Source organism: Sinohyriopsis cumingii, chromosome 2 (assembly GCF_028554795.1).
Source record: "Sinohyriopsis cumingii isolate HCF-2022 chromosome 2, ASM2855479v2, whole genome shotgun sequence".
Lineage (NCBI taxonomy): Eukaryota > Metazoa > Mollusca > Bivalvia > Unionida > Unionidae > Sinohyriopsis > Sinohyriopsis cumingii.
In genome coordinates, this window is record NC_142962.1 from 28,522,656 (window position 1) to 28,535,576 (window position 12,921).

Here is a 12,921-nt window from a genome sequence, read left to right on the forward strand (position 1 = left end):
ATTCCCATCGCTGGATTTATGTAGTAAATGGTACTTGACTGTCATTATACCATTCCCATTGCTGGCTATATGTAGCAAATGTAGCTGTCTGTCATTATACCATTGGTGAAATAATGGATATATGTAGTATATGGTACCTGACTGTCATTATACCAGTTCCATCACTTGCTATATGTAGTAAATGGTACTTGACTGTCATTATATCATTCCTATATGTAGTAGATGGTATTAGACTCATTATACCATCCCCATCACTGGATATATGTAGTAATTGGTACTTGACTGTCATTATACCAATCCCATCACTGGCTATATGTAGCAAGTGGTACTTGACTGTCATTAAACCATTCCCATCGCTGGCTATATGTAGTAAATGGTACTTGACTGTCATTATACCAATCCCATCACTGGATATATGTAGTTAATGGTACTTGACTATCATTATACCAATCCCATAACTGGCTATATGTAGTAAGTGGTACTTGACTGTCATTATACCAATCTCATCACTGGATATATGTAGTAAACGGTACTTGACTGTTATTATACCAATCTCATCGCTGGCTATATGTAGTAAGTGGTACCTGACTGTCATTATACCAATCCCATCGCTGGCTATATGTAGTAAATGGTACTTGACTGTCATTATACCAATCCCATCACTGGATATATATAGATAGTGGTACTTGACTGTCATTATACCAGTCCCATCACTGGCTGTATGTAGTAAATGGTACCTGACTGTCATTATACCAATCCCATCACTGGCTATATGTAGTAAGTGGTAATTGACTGTCATTATACCAATCCCATTAATGGCTATATGTAGTAAGTGGTACTTGACCGTCATTGTACCAATCCCATCACTGGCTATACATGTATGTAGTAAGTGGTACTTGACTGTCATTATACCAATCCCATCACTGGCTATATGTAGTAAATGGTCAAATAACTGGCTATATGTTGTAAATGGCACTTTACCATCATTATACCATACCTATATCTATACAAGGCATCTAATTATTTTTATGGTCACAAAACAATCAGAAAATTGTTTCAATTTAAAATTGAGTTTTCTGTATTAAAGTGAAACAAGCTGCCTACATCTACTTACTGACAGTAAATGTGTGTGTGTGTGTGTGTGTGTGTGTATTTGGAGGAAAGATAGAGAGAAAAATCAAGATCAGGTCTGAAGAGATGGCAATAAATATGGGGGGGGGGCATTATCACAGAAGAAGCTTTTCTGTATGTGTAATTTGGCAACTTAAGTGCACTAACATATAAGTAGCAAAGGTGTTTAAATATCTCAGAATATACTTACCAAACTGAAATGTTACGAAATTTCAACTCTGAAGAAAATGGTGACAAATGAATAATGTAAATGAATGTAAAAATTGCCAAAATTAAGTGTTATTTAGAACCAGATCTCAACTGCATCTGTGTTCTGATGCATTCCACTTTACGCAAAACTTTAGTGTAAAACTTGAAAACTGTTGATGTCACCACCACAATGAAAGCAGCATAAGTGGTACGCATGTATCATCACCCTCAGGTAACAGTGATTGAAAACTGACAGATCCATATCTGAAAAAATGGCTGGTGCCAGACATCTTACCATGGCTATTTTCATACCCTGATATCATCATTTCTACTAAGGTGGGATTCAAAAACAGCAACAAAAAATGAACATGATTTCAGTGAAGTCTACTTTAATTTCAGTTCATTATGAATCAATGTGACTGTCCTTTTTCTATTTCATTTTCATTATGTATCAATGTGACTGTCCTTTTTCTATTTCATTTTCATTATGAATCAATGTGACTGTCCTTTTTCTATTTCATTTTCATTATGTATCAATTTGACTTCACTTTTTCTATTTCATTTTCATTATGTATCAATGTGACTGTCCTTTTTCTATTTCATGTTCATTATTTATCAATGTGACTGTACTTTTTCTATTTCATTTTCATTATTTATCAATGTGACTGTACTTTTCTATTTCATGTTCATTATTTATCAATGTGACTGTCCTTTTTCTATTTCATTTTCATTTTGAATCAATGTGACTGTCCTTTTTCATTTTCATTATGTATCAATTTGACTTTACTTTTTCTATTTCAGGTTCATTATTTATCAATGTGACTATACTCTTTCTATTTCAGGTTCATTATTTATCAATGTGACTGTACTTTTTCTATTTCATTTTCATTATTTATCAATGTGACTGTACTTTTTCTATTTCATTTTCATTATTTATCAATATGACTGTACTTTTTATATTTCTTGAATGATATGTAGACCTGGTCATGATTTAAACCACGTCTACAGATAATGTTCAATTGTTTATGAACTAATAAAGAATTAATGTAAAGTTTAAAAATGGTAGCAATTGTATCAGTACACTGAAGATTAAAGTACAACAAAAGCAACGCTATCTTTATGCATTCTTAACACTTGAGTTCAACTGCCCACCTCATCATAGGAAGATTTCTTTCATGCTCAAATCAGATTTTCTTAATTAATAGTCAATTCTATTTACAATTATAACACAGTATAGCAGAAAAATATAGTCAAATTTTAATGTTTTCATTAGTTTAGTTTATCATTAATGGGTTTTTGTTCATAATTATTGGTTCACCTTTTCTCATGGATGGTTTATTCCGTTTTATGTTTATGATCCGTCATTGCAGTATTTAACTTTTGCACTCTGAACATTGTACGTATAATAGTTATCATTCATTCTGTTCATTATTCTTTCACCATTCATTTCATATTTGTACTTTGAAGGGTTACATAAAGGTTTGAGAGTCTGTTAACAAATTCTCTTGAGAATATCTGTATTTACACACTACAAATTAAACAAGCAGCTGGCATGAATACTCTTCAGAATATCTGAATTTACCCACTACACATTACATAAGCATCTCACAAATACTCTTGAGAATATCTGTATTTACTCATTGCACACTACATAAGCATCTCACAAATACTCTTGAGAATATCTGTATTTACTCATTGCACACTACATAAGCATCTCACAAATACTCTTGAGAATATCTGTATTTACTCATTGCACACTACATAAGCATCTCACAAATACTCTTGAGAATATCTGTATTTACGCATTGCACACTACATAAGCATCTCACAAATACTCTTGAGAATATCTGTATTTACTCATTGCACACTACATAAGCATCTCACAAATACTCTTGAGAACATCTGTATTTACTCACTGCACACTACATAAGCATCTCACAAATACTCTTGAGAATATCTGTATTTATGCGTTGCACACTACATAAGCATCTCACAAATACTCTTGAGAATATATGTATTTACACACTACAAATTAAACAAGCAGCTGGCATGAATACTCTTCAGAATATCTGAATTTACCCACTACACATTACATAAGCATCTCACAAATACTCTTGAGAATATCTGTATTTACTCATTGCACATCAAACAAGCGTCTCACAAATACTCTTCAGAATATCTGTATTTATGCATTGCACATCAAACAAGCGTCTCACAAATACTCTTGAGAATATCTGTATTTATGCATTGCACACTACATAAGCATCTCACAAATACTCTTGAGAATATCTGTATTTACACACTACAAATTAAACAAGCAGCTGGCATGAATACTCTTCAGAATATCTGAATTTACCCACTACACATTACATAAGCATCTCACAAATACTCTTGAGAATATCTGTATTTACTCATTGCACATCAAACAAGCGTCTCACAAATACTCTTGAGAATATCTCTATTTATGCATTGCACATCAAATAAGCGTCTCACAAATACTCTTGAGAATATCTGTATTTACACACTACACATCAAACAAGCAGCTGGCATGAATACTCTTCAGAATATCTGTATTTCCTATTTATACACTACACAAGCAGCTAGCAAAAATACTCTTGATAATATCTATATTTACGCATTACACATTACATTTGCAGCTCACACGAATTCTCTTAAAAATATCTTTATTTACACATACACAAGCAGCTTGCACAAATACTCTTGAGAATATCTATATTGATGCATTACACATTACACAAACAGCTCACACGAATTCTCTTAAGAATATCTTTATTAACACATACACAAGCAGCTTGTACAAATACTCTTGAGAATATCTTTATGTATGTATTACACATCACAACAAATTATGAGGATTGATTCAAAATGTTCATTGACCTTATACCCAGAGATAAATTAAACTTAAAGGAGACCAGAAATAAAACTTTTCCTTTTATGTGTGTAATTCTCTACAAATTTTTACTTAGACTGTAATGTTCATAAATTAAATATCGTAGGAGGGTAGTGATCACACTGCGTGGAAGATACCATGATTCTGTAAAATGCAGAGTTTTTCTGAGTTTCGTTGAGACGACAGATCATGTGGTCCCATGATGCAATACTGGCCAGTCCTTGAATGCAAACAGAAACATGGCGAGTGAGACAGACAGGAGGAGACCAGATCTGAGTTGAATCTGCTTCTTAAATATGCTCATAACTATACCTGTTGAATTGTGTGTTAAAAATGTGTTTTACGACCTGACAGCAGAAAAAAACAACAGTAAGAAGGTGCTCAAATTTCATATTTTGGAATTTAAGAAAAAAGCAATGTAATTTTAAAATAAATACTTATACACTGTGTGCTGTGTAAAAATGTGATAGGGATTAAGTGATAGTGCCCAATGTAAAAAATTAAAAATTTACCACAATGCAATTAATTCATTTAAGAAGGATGAGGCTCAATCATATCATATATAAATGACATATTCAATACCTACCCCCAACACACACACGCACACCACCTAATGAATGATATCTTGTAAATATACATCAACACTGAAATGCTGAGAGATAATACTGAATTCTGGGCAAAGAGACTAGAACGGGGACTGACTTGTGTGTGAAACAATATCCATTACCGGGGAGGTGTAAAAGGCTATTAGAATGGTCTTCATCGGTCGTAACTTATACATTAGTTTTTCACACACAAAAACCCCCACAAATAAATCTGCAAAGCAGAAATAATAGGTAATTAATTTAAACATTAAGAAGCTTCCATCTTATGATTCAATTTCAGTGTATTTTACATGCAGGCTACAGTTAGCGTAATGACAAATCTGACAGTATATACATGTCTGATATAAAAAGTTTATGTACTGTACTGGTCAGTGCTGAAAGAAATTTTGTTTAAATAGACTCACTATCCTTGACTGAAGTTCCACAAACCCAAACGGCAAATACCTGTCAACTCTCAAGCCGGGATAAAAACCTCCCGATTTTTTAGGTATTTCCACACCTACCTCCTGATCTCATAATATCTCCCAATTTTTTCGCAGAGAACTCAACGATTATTACATTATGTCTGTCCATTTTCATTTCTCAGAAGTTAAAAAACCAAACCATATATAGATATAATCTATGCAATCCACATATGCCATATTCTATTTTATCACTTCTAGTGATGAAATAATGTCACACAACAGTTATTTCTTCAGTAAATAGAATATTAAGATTAAACATTATTCACGTAAATTTCATTTATATTTTAACAACTACTACAACAGCACTGTAGTAAACAAATATTTCATAAAATAACATTGTCACCAATTAGCTTAAATCCCATTAATGATCACTGTGAATGCTGTGTAATTTTCTCTGCAAACAAAATCACATCTCCATTTCAGCCAACGAAACCCGGACAGTTAACACCTGACATTCCTCTAACATATACATAAAGTTTAATTACCATGATTAAATTAAAAGGAATAAAACACAATATACCGTGCAGTATATGTGCCCACAAAGAACTAATTCAGAATAAATATTTTATTCAGTAAACAGTGTTACATGCCATAAGACTTAGACCTAAGGCAATGAGGTGGGATATAAAATGTGCGGAAAAACAGTTGCCACACATACGTTAACTTGTGACTGTAGATTTGAATTGTTAAAATGAAGTACTATGCATTGTAAGTTACAACAAAATAGAGCATCGTTTATTTGCCAATTAATTGCTGGTGCTTACATACACACTGTCGAACATGGTTTCTTTGAAGTATGTCCGAAGGGCAATCCTTTTCACAAGATAAATGCAAGGATAAGGATTAACTGTTAATTAGTCACACTGGCTTTATTGCTTGTGTACTAAAGCCAAACCTTTAGCTATTTTGCAGTTTAGCCACAGCTGACCAAAATACGAAAAAAGGGTCTTGTCCTGGGGGATAATGAGGCATATCACAAGGAGAAATGGCGCATCCCATGGGCACTCGCACAATGGGGCATGGGGTGGGGTCAATAGTGGCCTCTCCCAATTTCCATTGTCAGCCAATTCATGTTAAACTTTGATTTTATACCTGACCTCTTTTCTTTTAATCACTGTTTAAACTGCCCAAGAGATAGTTTTATATCAGTTCCAATCATTACAGATTACCATTTATACATACAATGTGTAACAGGCATCGACTGAAAGGTTTTGTTTTTCTCTTGTTTTCTTGGAGGAGTTTATTTTTTAATTTTTTTAAAGATTACTGAAAATTGTGTCAGGGGTTTAGAATCTTATTTTTAGCAAAGCTTCCGTTTGATTCATGTCAGATCTCAATTTCACCTAGGACAGTAGTGATTTGATTTAGATTGTGCTGTGTTTAGGCATGTATGTCAACATCTTGATAATACATTTACTCATCAGTGCGATCAAAGTTTCCTCAGACAAACAATTTTTTTCGAAAAGCATGAAGGGCACCTCACTTTGAATACAGGATGGACCTGAACTAAAATTAGAGGGGCCCCAGGTGTTGGGATATCAGATTTTGTTAGCACTGCTAGTGTAGATAAAAGATCTGTGAATTGATTCTTGCATTTTGTGGTCACTTACTCGGTCTTCTGACTATTTTCGTAACTCACATGTTTAACACTTTTCCCAGGATTTAAAATATCCAACGGTATGTCTGGAACAGCACCATCTTTTAATCTAGGCCTAGCATTTGCATATCCTAGAGCTGCCATTTTATCAGGATCCCAATTGTAACATTCCTTTTGAGAAATGTAATGCTGTATGGTGTTGCTTTGAAATCAACTCACTTGTAACAATGTATCCATACTTTCTTTATGCCTTTATCTTTTGAAAAAGGAGAAAATATGTTGTCCACAGCATTTTCTTAATGTGCTATTACACCTGTAAGCAACCCAAAACGGCATTGTCTTTTACTCTGGCAACTCCATGTCAGAATGCTGGATTCGCTACTATGATGTCACATCTCAAAAGTAACTGAAAAGGCATGGAAATTTTGCATTCGAGGTCACAGAAATTCACCTCCTAGAAGATATGCCAATATTTAAATATTGGCATTAGGGTAGCAGATGATACTTCAGAACAAGATTTTCTTCTATAGTGCTTTTATTGTTATTCTGTATTTCCATTGATTTCTGGTCTCCTTTAACTAGAAAACTGAAACTTCATATTGTACACAAACTTCATATTGTACATGAACCACTTTTGTCTTTTCAACTAGAGCCAATTTTTTATGGTCTAACACACAGACTCTGAGCATCTCTAAACGTCACATGTCACACAGCATTATCTCCTTTAATGAAACAAAAATACATTTTCTCACATGCTTCCTCCGGGTCTATTCATTTATATTTTATTGTTCTAGATGTTCTGCAATGCTCCATGTCCAAGGTTCAAATTTTACAAAGTTGCTCATTTATGAATGCATGGGTCTTCATGGGGGCACTGAGTGGCCGAGTGGTCTAAAGCGCTCTCCGTTACAGATCACTGCCATCTCACCTCTGTCTGCGTGGGTTCGAGTCTATGATTCGGCCAATGTGGGTATGTGAGAAAGCTTGCCAGTAGCTTCTTGTGGTTTGGTGGTTCTTCCCGGGGTTTTCCCCAGGTTCTTCCTCCACCATTAATACTGGCTGCCATACATAGCCTATCGTGTGCTGAAAAATGGCGTTAAATTCCATAACAACAACAATAACAACAAATGGGTCTTGATCCCTTTCTAACTGCAATAAAATAGTATCTCCTTCAAGTCTAAGGGATCTTTTGATCCTCCACTTGATAATCATCACCAAGCGACCACTTCAAGTCAGTGGCTTCTTTTCATCTTCAACATAATAATTATCACCAAGTGACCAACATCCTTACCAAAATTACCAGAAGATAACCAATCTGATTAAAATCAGATCTTCACTGTCCAACACAAAGATCTGACAGCAACTGCTTAAGGTTCATGTTCTGGCAACACATGTTATTATTACAATAGGTTGAAACAATGCTGTGAAATTGTTTATGCATTTCTTTGGCAATGGGTTACACAATGCTGTTGAAATCATTTAAGCATTTTATGGACAACGGGTTTACACAATGCTGTTGAAATCGTTTAAGCATTTTATGGACAATGGGTTACACAATGCTGTTGAAATGGTTTAAGCATTTTATGGCAAAGGGTTTACACACAATGCTATTGAAATCATATAAGCATTTCTTTGGCAATGGGTTTACACAATGCTATTGAAATCATATAAGTATTTCTTTGGCAATGGGTTTACACAATGCTGTTGAAATCATATAAGCATTTTATGGACAATGGGTTTACACAATACTGTTGAAATCGTTTAAGCATTTTATGGAGAGTAGGTTTACACAATGCTGTTGAAATCGTTTAAGCATTTTATGGACAGTGGGTTTACACAATGCTGTTGAAATCGTTTAAGCATTTTATGGACAATGGGTTACACAATGCTGTTGAAATCGTTTAAGCATTTTATGGAGAGTGGGTTTATACAATGCTGTTGAAATCGTTTAAGCATTTTATGGACAGTGGGTTTACACAATGCTGTTGAAATCGTTTAAGCATTTTATGGACAGTGGGTTTACACAATGCTGTTGAAATCGTTTAAGCATTTTATGGACAATGGGTTTACACAATGCTGTTGAAATCATTTAAGCATTTCTTTGGCAATGGGTTTATATGAATTATAATTGGATTAGTATTATTAAAGAAACATAATTTTAAAAGAAAAAATAAATGGTTTCTTCTTCATATACATTACCTGATCATAATACCACAGAAGAATGTTAAAAAAGCACTACTGCATAATATGAAAAAATATGAAATTCCAGGAAACTCAACTGGATCTTTGTCCTTGTAACAACACATCTTTGTGCCTCATAATGCACATGTCAAATATTTGGAATGGCATAGATAATCTAAGTCAAATGTTCAAATTTCAAAAACAGCAACAACAGTTTTGAATTCTGTAGATTGCACAAAGGAATAATATTCATATATTTAAACAACTGCAGATGTTACCATAGAAGCTCTAGGTTCCATATAAACATTAAGATTATTGAAGATGCACATACCAGAAGAAGGAAAGTGTTTAGTGGAAAATCTGCAGTTACATACAGGATTTTATTATATCAAAAATAAGGAGAAAGAAGAAATACAAGACAGGACAAAAGATACAATGGAACTGAAAGCTTCCGACCTGTATCAAAAAGAGATATACTTTAGCTGACATAAGAGAAAGAGGGATGTCTCAGAACCATTATACAAACACTGGATTATTAATGTTCTTGAATCCAGATCAGGGGTACACAACTTTTTTCGGCCAAGGGCCAGATTGCATTTTCTAAAAGACCACTCGAGGGCCGCAAACACTAATTTCTTTAATATAATTACTGTTCATGGGCCAGATTTCTGTGTTGTTTTAATTTGCCCTGAGGGCCTGAAGAACATGTTCGTGGGCTGGATCCGGCCTGTGGGCCAAGGGTTGTGCACCCCTGATCTAGATGTTATCATAATTTCTAGACAATGCTTACAGCAAATTTAAATCACAATGATATTTTACATTAATGATGAGGAATGGATATGCATTCAATATAATGAACAGTGTTATCATTACTGGAAATTAATATGGAGAGTGAAGGTATAAATATATACTTTCATCCTTTTGACCTTTAACAGACTGCATGATGGCGGTGCATGCTATTTACACAGACAAAAACTGCTTCTTATGTCATTAATATTGCTGTGCAGTGTACAGACTATGGATGCATTCAGCAGAGTATCGTATTTTACGCATTTGTTTTTGCTTATATTCTTTATTCATTACCTTTTATCGCATCATATAGTGGACCTTTGAAACCATTAACAGAATTATTCAAATTATTCAAACCAGCTTAGCAGAGGCCTACCATTGATTCACCTACATTAGCAATGATCATGTGTGTTTAGACCATATGTGAACATAGCTGACAACAACTGATGTGTAACTGTAATAATTTTACCTTGATTGGATCCATATTTCACCTACTGTGTTGCCAAAGAATGGGTTTAGTTTCTGTTTACAAAATATATTTAAAGTTCTGTTATTGGAAAGAGGAAAGTGATGTCTTGTATGATGATTTGCATGTAAAACACAGTTTCTGTCCAGTGCCATAATACAGATTATAATTCAGAGTTTTAAAATTATCATCTAAAGGGAAGAAATGCAATTTTCCAACATTTCAAATGATTTGTATACCCTGAATACACAGCAATCAAAGGAACTTGGCTGTCACTAATACTATGAAATCATCTACAGACAGTTTCTTACTAAAAGCTAACTTGAAAAGCTTTAACTTTTTCCAATTACAAACTGGAGGAATGATAATAATAATAATAATAATAATAATAATAATATTCAACTGCAATGTTTATAGGATGTTATATCCCATTCACTACTATGTACCTCACAACTATTCCTTCTAGTCATGACAACTGAATGGAAAATGTATATTTTATGAAACACTAATGACCTTAATAAAATTATTCAGATTACACAGGAATGTCATTACAAAGGTCATTGCTAATTAAGTGTTGTTGTTGTTGTAGGGTTTAATGCCATTTTTCAGAACAAGAAAGGCTATACATGGTGGCCTGTATAAATGGTGAAGGAAGAACCCAGGAAAACCACGGAGAGAACCACCAACCCACAAGAAGCTACTCGCAAGCTTTCTCACGTACCCACATTGGCCAAACCCGAGACTCAAACCCACGCAGACAGAGGTGAGATGGCAGTGATTCATAATGGTGAGCACTTTAGCCCACTCGGCCAATCAGGGGCCCCGCTAATGAAGTGAGGAAGCTGATTGCTTATATGAGAGGTAAACCAATGAGGCTCTTGTGATCAGTTCCAATGGTGTCTTGTTCAGCTAAGTTAGTTCACGACAGTTTCCACTTGGGCAAAGCGCCAGTGTCTTTGGACATGTGTAATTGATCTTGAACAGAACAAGAGATAGGTCTTTTTACCCAATATCCTTTCTTCCATGATGATGCAGAGTGATCATGAAATGGTAGCCTTTAATTGTATTTGGTGCTATTTCTTGTAAAAGGGCCACAGTAGGAAGTTGAGTATCGAGCTTACCTATAAGAATACACATGATGGCCTACACAGATAAAATCAGTACAGCATCAAGTATGTAACTACAGAGTGGATGCTAAAACTAAATTAATAAAGAATAAATATGTAACCAACAGAGAAGTGCCCCAATCCACCCCCTCTTCTGATTCAATTTTGGGGGCTCACATTTTCATGACTTGATTACATCAAGTGACTGGCAGTTCTGTGCGACACACTATCTCTCGTCAGGTATGTACTCCTGAAAATTATTACTTGTGGATATGACATGCCAATTCTCCATAAACGTATTAATGTGCAAATAAATTGTTTCAATTAGGTAGCCAATTCATTTAACAGCAGTTAAATTTTAATTTGGATGCCAACAGTCTTGTGTTGTTTTATTAGTTCTATATAGCTGTATATGTTTTACATTCAACAGTAATTAACTTTTCATTTGGATGCCAATAGTTTTCATTAGCTTTATGTTTTGCACAAGTGGGGCTACTGTGTATGTCAACTGCATGCACAAAAATGATAAGAAAATAAAACAACTTACTTTAATAAAAATGAAGAAAAACAAACAGGCCTACTCATAACGAACCCCTTGCCCATTCTGGCATCATTTGCAATGTGATACATGTAGTTAAATACACTAACTTAGGATTATCCTGATTAGCCTGTATTTAGCTTTGCAGTATGTGTGTGTGCAATTTGGAATTTTAATATACCTTTAACAATTTTTCAGTCATATCGCTACAATGTCTGCAGTGTGGCAGTTTATAGTGATGTATAGCACTGGGATATCATGCCGCAGACACATAGCCTGATGTTCCACCTAGTCACATTATCCTGACACCAGGCCAACCAGTCTCAACACTAACCTCTTAATGCTGAGCGCCAAGCAAGGCAGCTGTTAGTAACATTTTTATAAGTCTTTTATATGACTCAGCCGGGGATCGAACCCACAACCTCCTGCATCCGGAAGGACACTCTAACCACCAGACCACTGGAGCAGTCCCTTGGTCTTCATATTTAACTTAGCAGTAACAGATGATCCTGATTAGCCTGTATCTAGCTTAGCAATGACAGACAATCCTGATTAGCCCATATTTAACTTAGCAGTAACAGATGATCCTGGATAGCCCATATTTAACTTTGTAGTAACAGATGATCCTGAATAGCCCATATTTAACTTAGCAGTAACAGATGATCCTGGTTAGCCTGCATCTAGCTTAGCAATGTCAGACAATCCTGATTAGCCCATATTTAACTTAGCAGTAACAGATGATCCTGAATAGCCCATATTTAACTTAGTAGTAACAGATGATCCTGATTAGCCTGTATCTAACTTAGCAATGTCAGACAATCCTGATTAGCCCATATTTAACTTAGCAGTAACAGATGATCCTGAATAGCCAATATTTAACTTAGCAGTAACAGATGATCCTGATTAACCTGTATCTAGCTTAGCAATGTCAGACAATCCTGATT

The 12,921-nt window shown here is 34.7% G+C and overlaps 1 protein-coding gene across 9 annotated transcripts in view; it reads right to left on the reverse strand.

The window, feature by feature from the left end:
- LOC149804532 (calpain-9-like) overlaps positions 1–12,921 on the reverse strand; it is a 170,947-nt gene that overhangs the window by 69,042 nt on the left and 88,984 nt on the right. The window lies entirely within an intron of this gene.